The 16,067-nt window shown below is 35.7% G+C and overlaps 1 protein-coding gene and 1 non-coding gene across 4 annotated transcripts in view; both read left to right on the top strand.

Annotated features, from left to right (window-relative positions):
• The window catches only part of Naaladl2 (N-acetylated alpha-linked acidic dipeptidase-like 2), a 1,346,047-nt gene that overhangs the window by 979,908 nt on the left and 350,072 nt on the right, over positions 1-16,067 (top strand). The gene's annotated exons all lie outside the window — the stretch shown is intronic.
• Positions 1,135-1,217, top strand: n-TLcag1. Its single transcript has one exon. It is a non-coding gene; the product is annotated as a tRNA-Leu (tRNA).

The raw sequence follows: 16,067 nt of genomic DNA, 5'->3' as shown, positions 1-16,067 counted from the left end.
CACAATCATAATTAATGTTCCATTATTATAATGACCTGAGACAAGTAATTTTCTTGGCAGGACTTCAAAGACCAGTTGTTCATTCAAGTAAGGTTTTAGTAATCCTGAATTGTTGGCAGGTTCAACTATGGAGTCATTAATATGGCTCAATATGTATTTCCATTTGTTTTAAATGAAATTCACTCTAAGGATTTGTTGTGGTTTGGTTTTCCCCATCTGAGTATCTACTATTTCTTAAAAGTTTTAGAAAAAAAACCCAATAATATCAGTTTAAAATTTATCTCTCACCCACAGCAATGATGATCGCCATTAATACTTTAAATCTAGATATCAAGAGGAGTCTTAGATCAGTTTCAAACCCTGAAATTCAGAAGGCAGCTTACTTAAATGTTAAATGTCATTTTACAATTTATTCCTCACCCACAGCAATGATGGTTGTCATTAATAACTTGAACACTTTATATTTTTGTAAGTAATTAAATGAATTTAAGTTTTGTTCTAAAAAAGTAAGAAAAAGGAACACCCCTTTCAGGTATCCTCTGGGATGAGTTTGGTGTCTGTTGGCACTTTTCCTTGCTTAGTGTTGTTTCTCATTTTCGAATGATGTTGGAATGAACTTTGACTTTGAGTGACTAGGTTGGTTCTGTTCTTGAACAAAATAATTTGACTTTCTTAAATATGAAAATAATAGTATTAAAGAAATGATTCAAGAATCCAAAAAGCACATGGCCTTGATTAATCCAGTTCCCTTTCTATGTTGTAAAAGGCATTATTCTCAATTAAAATGCTCCGTGAGTAAATGAAGTGAGCCTGCTTCAATCCTCCTCATTCAGAAACTTATTTTTTAGACATAATGGAAGAAATCCTACCACCAACATAGGAGCTACTGACATTTAACTCTTCTGAAAAGAGAGTCTGTGTTCTTTAAGGTTGTGACCTGTGACTGATCAAACACTTGCCAAGGCAGGCTCTACTCCTAAGACTAGTTGGGTAACCCAAACTAAAATGGATGGGAGGGCATAAAAGAAAACTAAAAGGTCAGAAGGTATGGGTGAATGTCTATAGAATAAGTGAATGTACTCAAATATATTGTCTTAAATTCTCAAAGATTTAATTTAAAATAATGTTTAGTAGGTCAGGATGGCCGAGCAGTCTAAGGCACTGCGTTCAGGTCGCAGTCTCCCCTGGAGGCGTGGATTCGAATCCCACTCCTGACAACTGCTATCTTTTAAAACCAAATTGCTTCACAGTCTACTAAAACTTTTGGGGCTGGTGAGATGGCTCAGTGGGTAAGATCACCCGACTGCTATTCCGAAGGTCCGGAGTTCAAATCCCAGCAACCACATGGTGGCTGACAACCATCTGTAACAAGATCTGATGCCCTCTTCTAGAGTGTCTGAAGACAGCTGCAGTGAACTTACATATAATAAATAAATCTTTTAAAAAAATAATGTTTAAAACATTTGGTTAAATAAAACAAAACCTAATCAAAACAAACAAAACAACAGATCTCTCCTCCAGACACAACATTAACCACAGAAAGTAAACTTTTAAATATTTTTGAATCTAAAGGTATATTCTGTACACAAACCTAAGCAAGTGTTAAAACTTTCAATTTGTCAAAAAAATCCCTTAAGTAATAAAATCTAGAATTTGTATTTTTAAGAAAATTCACTTAATTTTTAGAAACATCAGGGAGAATTTGCTGCTAAGACATGGAAGCAGATTATTTCTTTTATTTTTTTATCAGAAATTTCACCTGTAAATATCTAGGGCTGTTCCCAATCCTGCTGTATCTACCCTTGGCTAACTAACTCTTTAGTTTCAAATTATAATTTAAGGGAAGATTAAATATATTAAACAGTAGAATGCCAAGTTATTTTTGCTCTGATACAACAGTTCTGTAGAGCATTATAGTAATTTTCTGTATAAGGAAGATTCTTAAATAGGAAGCATTACATTCAGGCACTCAAACATTGTTGACATATTGAGAAAGAGATTAAACATTTTTATATGTGATTTCTTCTGCCTATATTTATTTGTATAGTAAATCATTCATAATCCACTATTCATTTGTTTGTATTTGTTTGGTTGGTAGCTTTTATAATGCATAAGAGAGCTTGCAACTTCTCTCAGTTCTATTGGATACAAGGGTAATAGCTTTCATTTTTATCCTTATCATAACATAACAAATTCTGGTTCTCAATCTAAAAATTATATATGATAATGGTTGGTGAAATATAAGTAACCATGGATGTTTTAGGTACTTCATTGATATTATACTTTCTGAGGCTATGTAGATACATAAACATGATGGGTATTTAGACATTTATATATAATAACCATTTTACTGTAAAATAAAATTATCTTATTTTCAATGCTAATACGTGCTAATTAAATAAAAAAATTGATTAAGATTGAAGTACATAGGTCTGGAGAAATGCCTCAGTTGTTTACAATTAACAGTAACCAATGCACTTACAAAGGACCAGAGTTCAGTTCCCATCACTCGTGTAAGAACCTACATAAGAACAAAATATAATATTTTTAGAAAAATGGCAATAGGCAACCCTGAAATGGGCATTGATCCATAGAGGGTTATAGAAAAAAATTATGTTCAGAATAACAGCACCAAATATAAACCATATTCCATGGCAAACTTTATTTTTTCAAAAAAGTCAAGAATTATTTTCTTAGATGTTTTGGAATTAAGTGAAGAGTCCTGATCAATTGTTTTGCATAAATTTTAATTAGATATGAAATTAAACAGTTTTCAAGCTCTATATAGCCAATTATCAGAAGGTTTAAGCAAATTTTTATATTTCAATATTGAATTATGAATATTCAATAATTTATCTTAGATTCTGAAAATTATAAGCAATTTCAAAATATCTATAGTGTATATAGGAGTTGATGCAAACTAACTACGTGTATTAAAAACCATTCTTTTTTAAACTCTCAGGATTATTTTATTTTACTTTTCATTGAGAAAAGTGTGAACTCTTCATGTTAAAAAATATAATTAATCACTGAAATTATACTATCCATAGAAGCACTGAGGTCATGTCTCCCTAGATTACACAGACAGCTACACTGTTAAGAAAATGAAAGAGTGATATGAAACATTTTGTGGATTACTGCAAAGATCTTATCATTCAAAACACATTACGCTATAATTGGTAGACTGGTAAATTGACATGGAACATAGAAATGTATTTAAAATGCTAATGACTCATGTGTAACTCTTTAATTTTTTATAAAAATATTCAATGCATGAATGCCCATCATTTAATTATATGCATCTATGTATGTATATAAGTATGTATATCATCTTTATCAACTGATTCTCTTTTAAAGCAAATATTTCAAATTTTTCAAATTTTCAAATCTTCATTTCAACAGTTTCCACATGATAAAATTCTTTGTTTTGTCCACCAGATATCTTGAGAGTTATCACCAAAAGTGTGACCATATATTCTGCTAACGTGCTGCCTGATTGATGACAGGCAGTAAAACAGAAGTCCAATATTCTGCCTTTTGCCATCCCCTGAAACAAGTAGCATCCCCCTATCACCTGCAAAGACATGCCTGATACTCTCATCACATGACTGTCTTGCTGTCTCCTTCTAATAACAGTTGCAAGCATGTGAAAGTTTTGTCTCAGCAAGTTATTAACTTGCTTTTATACTGTAAAATAAGGATTGATCAACGTTGAGTTTCACACTGTGTTGCCTTAAGGAGAATTTCTTCCTAAGACCACAATGCCTAAAGGATTTAAGGAACAATGTAGATAAAAGTCAAAGCTAATTCCTCCAGTACACAAGGCATAATAAGCTCAAAAAATGACCTCCCAAATTTATTGATCTCCAGGTGATAAGGGAAAGGGAAGTCAGATTCTGGAAAAGCAAATCAGATGGAGTTGTTCACAAGAGAAGTTGGCAGCTTTACAATGACAGAGGCCCACTTGATTCTAAATAACCATGCTCGGTGTTAGTTAGGGACTCAAAATCCTAAGGATTGTTCAAGCTCACACCCTGTGCATCCAGAGAAGTGTCTGACAAACTGCTGTTTTGTCACCGTGTAAGCAATTGATTTGTCTGTAAGATTCTTTAGTTCACACATATTGTGAAGGCTAGCGGTTGATTATGTTAATTACAGAGGGTCTGCTAAGTTTCACACCGGTTCTGAGAGACAGAAATTGATTTTTGAATTGTGCCATAATTCTGATCAGGTATCGCACTCTGAGAGAGAGAGAGAGAGAGAGAGAGAGAGAGAGAGAGAGAGAGAGAGAGGGAGAGGGAGAGTGAGAGAGAGAGAGAGAGAGAGAGAGAGAGAGAGAACTACTAGAAAACACTTTATTATACAGAAGATGGCCATCATTCCAGACTATTAGGCAGGGTTTGTTCTATATATTTGTCACTTCACAGAATAAATCTCAAAGCATGACATTTTAGAGTCAAATATTACTCTGTAACAGCACAATGTTGGCTAACTACATTTTTCTCAGTGATTTGCAAATATGAAATTTTACAGAATAGAAGATACACTGCTCTTTAATTCATATTTGTATGTATCAAACAATTGAACACTTGAGTAAATATTAGCAGATGATAGAGTAATTGTGAGACACAGATAAGCTTTGTGCCACTATTGCACTAGCATTATCTTGATGGCAGAACACCACTGTAGATCAAAGTGTTTATATCTAGGTTGGTGTTTGTTTCTCATTTAATAGTGTGCAGTATGTCTTCCAGTACCAAGAACAATGTGTGGGCACAAACTCAAATTACATTTGAATGAGCTGTGTAGGTGTTGTTCAGCAAATAGGCACTTGCTATCAGTTTGTGGAGAACAATCTATATAGCCTGGTCAACAGCTTGATTTGTTTGAGGATTTCCGTGAGATCTCTTAGGGCAACAACTCAATTAGATGTAACCCATTCATACTGTGGGAAATTTCATTTGCTGATAAGAGGTATTCACTTGGGACTCCATCTGCCTTTGTTATTTTGTGATTTTGTTTAGATCATTTCATATATGAATATGTTTTAGGAATCTGAATTTTGTGTTCATACTACCACTCTAATTCACTTTTGAACTCATTTTTGTTTTCTTTTTTTTTTTAATTAGAGCAGGTCATAGTGTCTTGCATGAAATATTTTCTTTTAATACCATTTTCCCCCAAATAAATGGTAGTATCTTGAGATGAGGTGTCATGGAATGGTTTGTTCCTAGCCACCACACACGATATGGTACGTAAAGTTCTATCCAGAAGAGAAGAGCTATGGCATCACTGGAAGAAGGACATGATGAGGAGCCATCTAGAAAAAAGCATAAATATTAACCACAGAGAACAGACTGCCAGGACTTGAGGTCAAGGAATATAGCTGAGAAGATTTTTCTGATACACTTAGAAAAATAAGCACAAGAGGGTCGTATCTGTATCTGAAGGCCTGTAAGTTAAGCTGAGAGAAATAGATCCAGTTACAGAGGTGTAAGGTAGTAAGACAGTTCAGGTTAGATTAGGGCAGTGAAAGAAATCTTCAGTTTAGAAAACCATACCGGACAGGAGGACAAAAGTTATTCTAAGTTGTCAAAATTAAAAGAAAATAATGAGTATTAAATGTGAATTATAAAATATACATTTTGTTGAATGTACATGTTACATCTATATATGCACAGTTATATGAACACCTACAATAGAAGAAATACAAAGGCCATCAGCATCCTATAAGTAATGAAACCACCAGATTTTTCACACTTCACTCACCAATGTTCCTGTAGAATGATTTAATGATACCGTGAAGAAAACCAAGTGTCATATACATTAAACACAAGCCCCATCTATTCCTCCAATAGAAATGAGAGTATGCCCACACTACGGCCTATAAGGGCATGCTTCTAACATGTACTGACAGTTGACCCACAATGAAGGTCAAATCTCCATCCACATAAAGTATGCACTTGTCAAAACAGGATGCATGCCGTCTATGGATGATAGTGTGGTATTCGACCCTCTAAACATTACCATTTGAAAGAAACTACTCAAAAGAGACAGCTTGTTCCACTTTGTTTATAAAAGTAGTAGAGCTTCATTTAGTGTGTGTGTGTGTGTGTGTGTGAGAGAGAGAGAGAGAGAGAGAGAGAGAGAGAGAAATATTTACTTCTGGAGTGGCATGCAATTAGACAGAAACCTAAATTCCTATGTATTCAAGATTATTCCAAAAATCTATCTCCACAAAGTTCCATCTTTTGCTTTGGAAAGTAATGCTTTGCTACAAAAGTATTGAGGTTAAACATGAAATACTGATGGAAGAAAAATCTTAAAAGTTATTCACTTTCAATAAGAAAAAAAATTAGAAGAACTAAAATATACTTATCTAAAAGACACATATTAGCCAACATTAGCCAACATCAAGAAAATCTCAGCAGGAATGTTAAAGCAATCATTAGATTCTAAGTCTTCTAAAATTACTGTAATTTTATATTCAGTGAATTCTTCAGTTTGCAAAGGAGGCTGTTTGAATCTGAATCTTTCAAGAGGCTGCTGTTCCGTGTTACAGTTCCAATCACCAAATGTGTCTAAAAGGGAGAGAAAAAGAGTCTCAAAATTATTAGCTTCAAATGTAACCACAGGTTCCAGACATAGAGTTTATTTAGCCAAAAGCTTTTGAATTTAAAAGGGAATCTGCGCAATTGGCAGAGATGGGCGTGGTCTGAAATATGGTCTTGGAGCCTTTAGTGTCATTGAAGAGCATCTCCCAAGGCAGTACACCCAGCTCTCTTGGAGAAAACCTTTAGAGTATTCCGTGAGGTGTCACATGAAGTGTGCAGACACAGATCAGTGGTCATTTGATTTCACCCAAAATACATGAATGATTTTTTAAGATACTTGTTTTTATACCCCATGCTTAATTGAAATGTAATTATTCAAGCCTATGTTTTCAAAAATGTATTTATATAATGTTAACAATCACTTAATTTACAAAATACAATAAAGTCAGACTTGTGGTCTAATTGAGTTTTGTACTGATGTTGCATAGAAAATTTTATTAAGGAAAAAATGAGGAATTTACATACTCCTTTGAGATTCACAGTAGGTCCCTCAACATTTTGTTAGGCAGAGTAAATGAAGCTTTATTTGTAAGATTGTTATATTGTCATTTCAATAACATCTTTTAGATGGGCACATACCGTTGAATAACTAATTCTAACTCTACAGTCTTAAGATTTGTAGGCAGAAATCAAAAATCACCCAAATTCACTGTTTGAAACATAAACTTAGAGAGGTATTAATATTAGTTGAAGCTAATATTTATAAACTTGCCTCTCTCTGTCTCTCTCTCTTGCTCTCTTTCTCTCTCTCTCCCCCATACCCCTCTCCCCCTCTTCCCCCTCTTCCCCCTCCCCCCTCCTGCCCCCTCTCCCTCCCTCTCCCTCCCTCTCTCTCTTTGTGTGTGTGTGTATGTGTGTGTGTGTGTGTGTGTGTGTGTGTGTGTGTGTGTGTGAGTGTGTGTAGGTTCCTTAAGAAACCAAAATGGGAGCTGAATTTTAAGCAGCTGGGAGCTATCAGACCTCAGTACTGAGATCTAAATTCTGATCTTGTGGAAGAGTGGTAAGACATCTGACCACAGGCCCATCTTCAGACTCATTTCTTCCATTTTTGCTTTTGGTATTTTTCCTGCTCTTCAAGGCATTTTGCTTAATGTGTCTTCTGAAATCTATCAAAATGTCTTTGTTGAGCAACTTTATTTCACAGCTTCATTTGACTCAATTAAACAAACTGCGTTGTTGGTATTTCTGGGCTTTTTGCTTGTCATAGTTATTAAAAATTTTTTTTGAAACAATGAGATTGCTCAGCCGTTAAAACTCTTGGCCAACAATCCTTTTGACTTGAGTATAATCCGTGGAACATATGCCATAAACAAAGAATCTGGAATCCTGCAAGTTGTCCTCTGGCTTCCAGAGGTGCAGTATGACATGTTCCTATGCAATACATACATGTGCATATATATGTGCTCACACACACACACATGAATATGTACACACAATAAATATGTAGATAATAAAATCTAATGATTTTTTCGGTGCATATGATATTTCAGGGCCTGATTCAAAAGATTATTAATTCAAATACAGAGACCTCTGTTGAAAACAGTTGTTCCTGGTTTGGGAAAAGATGATTGAATACATGTTCGGATATGGTTGGAATTCCAGGCATGAAGTTCTGATAATATTGCAACTTTTTTGCTCAGAATTAGAAAAGAAAATAAGTTTTAATTGAGTGTGCATATGCCAAGCATATAGATTAAGCATGGTTTTTCAGCAGGAAGTGTCTGTCATGAGAGATCAAGCTGGCAGATACATTTGTAAGTTATAATTACTTCAACCAACTCTTTACAGAATCATAAAGGGAGAATGAAATCATGACGAGCTAGATCCCCAAGTTAACCAGATGAACTCAGGGTCAAGCTGATCCTTCAAGATTACTCCACGCTAGATACTTGATTTGGACCAAGGCTGAAAGTAATAGGAGAATACTACACAGATAAATGTCCTTTACTATAAATAATGTGGGCATGTTCACAAGAATGCATGTTTGCTCTTATCTTTGAAGTTTGTTATCCAGGAAAATATACTTAAAAGAAAAAGACAGTTACATTTATAAAATATGCACATTTGTAGAAATAGTTTACACTTCATTTCTAAAAAATTATACCACACTAGTATTTTTAAATCACTGAAAACATGTAGTTTTAAAGATATCTCTTAAATTGCATAATTATTTTTAAACACTATGCAAGATACAAATCTTGTTTACAAGATATATTTTAATCATGCTATCAAGTGCTTTCATCACAGCTAAAATGCTACCATATTGCTATTTTATATTTCAAATTAAGGATGCTATATAGCCAATTACTCTCGATATTTATTGTTAGAAAAGATCATAAGTCAAATCCTTTATTAGGGAAAAATGTTTGATAATGTCAATTTGTAAAACATTTAGTAAAGAACATATTTTACATTGAGATCACTTAAATAAAAAAAATGACAGCCATTTTCACAAAACACAAAGGTGTATGTGTGTGTGTGTGCGTGTGTGTGTGTGTGTGTGTGTGTGTGTGTGTGTGTATGTATGTATGTATGTATGTATGTATACAATTGCTTGGGTGGTGATTGGAATAGAAGCTGAAGAATCCATTTATGAGAGCAAGTATAATAGCTATAACTGGGAAACATATTGACAGCAACTTATATTGTTTGAATTGGCAATATTGCCCAATATTGACAGGTAATCCTGTTCTTTGTATCTTGTCATATGGAGAAATGGTTATTGCCCATGTGCTCTCTGAATGTAGAGAGGAGCTCCAGGTAACAGTGTAACTCTTACTTGCTACACTTTTAATCCCAGCACTCCAGAGTCATAGGCAGGCGGATATCTGAGTTCCAGGACTGCCTGGTCTACAAAGTGAGTTCCAGAACAGCCAGGGATATACAGAGAAACCCTGTCTTGAAAAAAAAAGAAAGAAAGAAAGAAAGAAAGAAAGAAAGAAAGAAAGAAAGAAAGAAAGAAAGAAAGAAAGAAAGAAAGTTAGAAGGCAACTCTTCCTCCTTCCTTCTCTCTTCTCTCATCTCTGTTATGAGAGAAGTCAGTGAAAAGAAAACTGTCTGTGAGAAGAAAGGCCATGACAAGGAGCCCAACAGTTCTGACACTCTGATCTCTGTCAACCTCCAGAATAACTGAAAAATAACTACCAACTTTGTATACTTGCTTATGGTGTTCTATCATAGTAACCCAAGGTGAATGCAACTCTCTTACAGCCTTCCTACAGATGGTCTGAGGAGTGAAAGGGACAATTCCAAAAGCAAGTTTGAAGTTGTAAAACATGGGAATTTTACTTTCCTGTAGCAAGACCAGAAATTGGCCGTATAGAGTTCAAGCGACAGAAAGGAGTAGAGATTTATACACCATGCTCTTTAGAAAAGTTCAGAGGAAACATTGCCTTCCCAAATCCAATCACATGGAGGAGAAAGGCGAAGAAGAAGCTTGTCCTGTGAGATCTTCAAGAGCTAATCATCATGTGCTTTCTGGCTCATCTTCCTTCCTTAGGCTCACGTCATAGGACTCTGCCTAGCCTTTGTCTCACTCTCCTCCCTCACCTGAACTAGCTTCATGAGGAAGAAGAAATTTCAGTTTTCAAAAATCTTAATTTATACTTTTGATATCCATTTTAAGATTTCATGCTATAAATTTCTTTTATTTAAGTATTGTTTTTATCTTGTTTTTTTTCTCCTTTTTTATTAATTCTTAGAAATTTTCTCACAAGTTATTTTGGTTATATTTACCCCCACTTCATGATTCATCCCAGACCTACTCCCTTTCCATCCCCACACAATTTCATCTCTTTACTTTTTAAACTAATAAAATATAGTTGCTGCCCATACACTTTAGGATATAGAGCCTTCATTGAAGTGTGGTCTATCCATGATGGGTGGCATACTTAAGGGAAACTGACTCCCCTTTCAGCAGCTTTCAATTTGCAATAGTGTCTTAGATGGGTCTGTTATTTCTTGCCCATCTCTGCTCTTCATTCTGGAATTTTGTTTAGACTGAGTTTACATGGGTCTTGGGTATATTATGTCAACTTCTATGAATTCATTTCTTCCATGGCCCTGCTGTATCCATAAAACCATCTCTTTGTACCATCTACCACATATGGCTCTTATGATTTTCTACTCCCTAGTCTGCCATGATTCTTGAGCCCAAGAATCAATGTGTGGTGCGGAGAGGTATATGACAGAGATGTCCCTTTGGGAGCAGGGGACATATATGTGAACTCCAGTCTTATTCTTTACACATTGACCAGGTATAGGACTCAATGTTAATTTTCATCTACTGCAAAAAAAGAAACTTCTCTGATGACAGCTGTATGAGTCACTTATCTGAGGGTGCACTGATAAACTGTTGGATACTACTTTAATAGTATACTCATTGAGCACAATATTAGTAGTTGTTGCCACTAGGAGGATTATTAAATTTTTCCCACAGGACCTATAACCTATCTAGCCATAAGTTTGTGGCTCAGTAACATGGTTTGCAATGGTGCTCTCTATTCTCTGTAATTTTCGTCCCTTAGGATCACAGACTGGTATTAAATTACTTCCTTCCCTGATATATCCTTGTACCCAACTCAGTGACTTATACACACACCTCTGTAACAGTCAGTTAAGGATTTAGTTATTAATTCCACAATCCAAAGCACTGCACATGGAATGAGGGGTCTCCAAGTCCTTCACTTCTGGCTTAGATCATTTTCTTCAATATTTCAATAGAAACCTGATATTTAAAGATTGTCTGAGAGGCTCCTTGTTTAACATGAAAATTAGCCTTGAGACACCTAACATTGAACCATCTTCTATAGTCCAACCTATATACCTTTAGTACTTTTCATAGTCTCCTTAAACAATCATTTTACAGATGCATTTTGATGGGAAGTTTACTTTGAATGTATGTATTAGAAAAAAGAATAGAAAAGATCCTCTATTCCTATGGATATACAATGTAAATTCCTGACAAGGCATAGAATTTCTGTCATCCCTGTGATTGTTAGAAATATATATTTTAAGTTATTTACTCATTTTATTTATAGTGTATTGAGATATTCTATCAAAGAAGTCTGTATTCTGGGAAAGCCTGGTGTCCATTTAAGTAAAATGTGAGTAGACCAAACCAAAGCAAACTCTGTGGGGATGGAAAGGCCAAGACCAGTTCCATGATAATGCTGACACTTTTGAAGTGGAAACATGTAATGTGATGTTTAGTAGCCCACATATCTGAGTTGCTCACTTGTCTCTTTAACATCTTTCTATCCTGAAAAAAACTTCAACTTTTTTGTTTGCTTGTTTTGTTTTCTTTCAGAAAAGATTTCTCTGTGTAGCCCTGGCTGCCATGGAAATCACTCTGTAGACCAGGCTAGTCTCAAACTCAGATATCCACCTGCTTCTGCCTCGTAGGTGCTGGGATTAAAGGTGTGTGCCACCAAGGCCCAACTCAACTTTTAATTACACATTAAAGAAATATTTTTTGAATGTTTAATATACTCAATTATTTTATTTTTCTTCTTCAAGGACTGAAAACAAATTGCGGTCAGGAAGAATGTGAACTAAGGGGAAAAAGTAAATTGGATTAAAGTTCTAAATATAGTCTTATGGTGTAGTTTTGAACAAATGTGTGTGTGTGTGTGTGTGTGTGTGTGTGTGTGTGTGTGTGTGTAGCACATGTGTACAGGTTGAGTATCACATATACTAGAACTGGAGTTACAGGTAGTTGCACTCAGGAGGCAAAGAGTTTCAAGGAAACTCACCTCCTGGAACTTTGGTGTTCTCATAACCTGCACATTCTTACCCTATCCACATGTTAGTCTGGTGTATGGATCTTCGTGCTCTCCTTTAGTATTATCTTATTATAAGTGCCTTTTAAGATTGAATTCTGATATAGTTAAGCCTTCGCCAGTGTTCTAATATCCTAGAAAGACCTTGAAGCCTACAACTTGGAATTCAGTAGGAATTCAGTAAGGAAGTTACCTATTCAGTAACTAATTAAGCATTACAAAAGACAGATCCAGCAGCTCAGACCTAGTCTGCAGAGTGTACTAAGACAGTTAAGACAGTCTTAACCAAATAAGGGTTCACCATGAGAAAAGTTAGGGAATCCCACTGAGACAGGTTTCTTCACTAGGCCCAAGGAAATCAGGCAGAACTATAGAACATAAATAAATTTTGTGCCTCAGTCCAGCTTTTTTTTTTAATATTAATAACAGGGAGGAGATGTAACCTCCCTGCACAACCTGAAGCTCTCTGAACCAGACTTCCACTTTGTTGCCACTAAGGAGATTATCTAGGGTGCAGCCTGCCTCCCTAGATCACTCTATTGTTCAGCCTCTGTTGCTACTGCTACCCACTGGGAGTTGGCCTAGCTGTTCCAGAGTCTACATCTGATCCTACACATGGTCACCTGCAGGTGGGCCCCAAGGATGATTTGGCAGGAATGGGCTTTCCCCTCTGCTTTATAAAGCGTGTCTGCCATTAAAAATTTGCGTTGTGATCAGAATACTGCCTTGGCTCCATTTCTCTCTCTACCTGCCTAGACTTTGTTGCCACTAAGGAGATTATCTAGGGTGGAACGAACACCCAAATCTCAAAATCATATTAATCTAGACAGAGGTACATACCAAGAGGCCATGGTTTATTAATAATACACCACAGAGCCATGTTAAGAATTGGAGGTTACACTAATGTAGGTTCTGGGCCTGATCTCAGGTTCTCTATAAGAGCTGCTAATGATCTTAAACCCTAAACAACGTTCCAGGTCCTATGGTTATGATTTGTTAGGATGCAATCTAGAACATATGGAACATATGGAAAAAATGAAAAATGACTAAAAATTTTCAAATATTATTGACTATGCTAAGCAAAACACAGAAATAATTTAGATCAGGTTTCACATTTGACTTCATTGTCTGTGTATGAATAAGTATAGAGGAATTTTAATCCAGGAACCTGGCTGCTCTGGCAAGAAATCACATACAAAGACCTTCTACGTCTGTGTGCTCCAGCTGAAATACAGTCATGCCCCTAGTACACACTTTTCATCCTTCTGGTTGGAATACAGACACACCTTTAATCCTCAAAAATGATGTCTAATTGATTAACATACAAAGTAACAAAGAGAAAGTTTTGGCTGAATGGGTCAGAGATGGGATATATCCAACTCTCATAAGAATAGACAGGATATAGAGGCTGTTTAAGAGCAGTGCTAGGAGAGATTCAGTTCCATTGAGTTCAGTTGAGTTCAGAGCAGTTTGTTTCAGTTCAGTTGAGTACAGTTGAGCTCAGAGCAGTGCAAATCAGTTCACAGAATTCAAAGGCATCCTTTCCAAGCAGCGAAATACAGTCAGAAGCAGAGAGAAGCCTAAAATCACATCTCATGAAGATAATTGAGGACATTAAGGAAGACATAAATAACTTCCTTAAAGAAATACAGGAAAACACAATCAAACAGTTAAAGGACCAAAACCATCAAGAATAGAAAAATGGAAATAAAAACAATAAGGAAATCAGAAAGTGAGGCAACCCTAGAGATAGAAAACCTAGGAAAGAGATCAGGAGTTACAGATGCAAGCATCACCAACAGAATAAGAGACAGAAGAGAGTATCTCAAGTGTAGAAGATACCATAGAAGAAATTGACAGAACACACAAAGTTATCTAAAAGAGCAAACAGATAAAAACCTTTTGAAAACTTTTTTTTTTTTTTTTTTTTTTTTTACTTAGAGAAAACTTCCTGCCAGGGAAACCATCTTGTTTCACAAAGAGAATTGGAGAACTTGAGCCTGGATAAATAATACTGCTGTTTCTTCTAAGCAGAATACACAATGGAGGGCCCTCCTCTCTCAATTACTGAACATAGTAGTGCTTGATGAGAAGATAAGAAGATTAATGCATCTTCTAGTAGCTCTCCCCTGGGACAATTTGATAGGGACTAGCAGACTAAGATTTCATACTAATATCTAGAGGTAAAATAATAGCACTTAGCGCTGAGAAAGAATGAAAATAAATCTACTCATCAAGGGAATTTGATTTCCTAGATTTATCTTTAATCTACTACAAAATAGTTTAAATATAGCTATAGGATCATAAAGGGCATTTCACAGCTCTAGGATCATAAAACGTACCTCACAGTATCAAGTCAATCAGACAGCATGGACTTGAGAGGTTCAAGAAATCCCACCACTTCATGACAAGCTATTGACACTTTATGGCTTATAGTGAAAGGACAAACAGTTTTCTTCAGGATATGACCCCAGGTAAGTCGTTCATGCTCAAGTAGCTTGCCCTAACCTTAAGCATATCTGGGAAGCACTAATTCAACTCAGTGAAAGATGAATTTTTGAAGGAGAACAAAAAGTAAGGAAAGGAATGCTATATAGGGTGTCTGTGAGAAATTGAAAGAAATGAATGAAAGGTAAATATGATTAAAATAGATTGTATACATATAAATTGGCTAGTATCTCTTGTCAACATGACATGCCTAGGAAGAGGGAATCTCAGGTTAGGGCTTACCTTCATCAGAAGTATTGAAAAGAAATCAATAATGAACAAGTAAAGCCAAAGTTCCTTCCTGTAGATTGTATTTTACAGAAAAAGCTAGGCTAATGATATGGCTCAGTGTGTAAGACATTTTCTACCAATGCTGATGATTTCAGTTCAATCTGCAGGACCTACACAGGGAAAGAGACAACTCATACTAGTTTTACTCAGAGTTCCACACTTGCCCCATTGTATGCACCCCGCTCCAACATATGTATAAATCAATAATACATGTAGTTAAAATGCATAAATAAGTAGATAAATAGAAAAATAAATGAAAAATATAAAAGAGAAAACCTTTAAATTTGTTGTTGATATGAAAATAAAATGCTGGCCAATATAGGACAGAGTTTTCTGTTTCTGGATCACTGTAATGAATCTGGCAGATGCATGTCATCAGGAACTAAGTTCATTACCATAGAAGATTCTATGAAATAAGATGGTGCTTACATCTTTTCCCAAGAGAGAAAAATTATTATGTATGTGTCGGATTATTAGAAATCAGACTCTTTGAGACCAAATAATAAAGCTCAATAAAGTATAGTGTTTTTTTGAGCTGGCTCAGGCCTGCTAATACATTATCATTTTTTAAATTAGGTATTTTCCTCATTTACATTTCCAATGCTATCCCAAAAGTCCCCTACACGCTCCCCCACCCACTCCCCTACCTATCCACTCCCACTTCTTGGCCCTGGCGTTCCCCTGTGCTGAGGCATATAAAGTTTGCATGACCAATGGGTCTCTCTTTCCACTGATGGCTGGTTGGGCCATCTTCTGATACACATGCAGCTAGAGACACAAGCTTCAGGGGGTAATGGTTAGATCATATTGTTGTTCCACCTATAGGGTTGCAGATCTCTTTAGCTCCTTGGATACTTTCTCTAGCTCCTCTATTGGGGGCCCTGTGATCCATCCA

Source organism: Mus musculus, chromosome 3 (assembly GCF_000001635.26).
Source record: "Mus musculus strain C57BL/6J chromosome 3, GRCm38.p6 C57BL/6J".
NCBI lineage: Eukaryota > Metazoa > Chordata > Mammalia > Rodentia > Muridae > Mus > Mus musculus.
The sequence above is the reverse complement of the archived record's forward strand: the minus strand, read 5'-3'. Positions and strand labels throughout refer to the sequence as shown.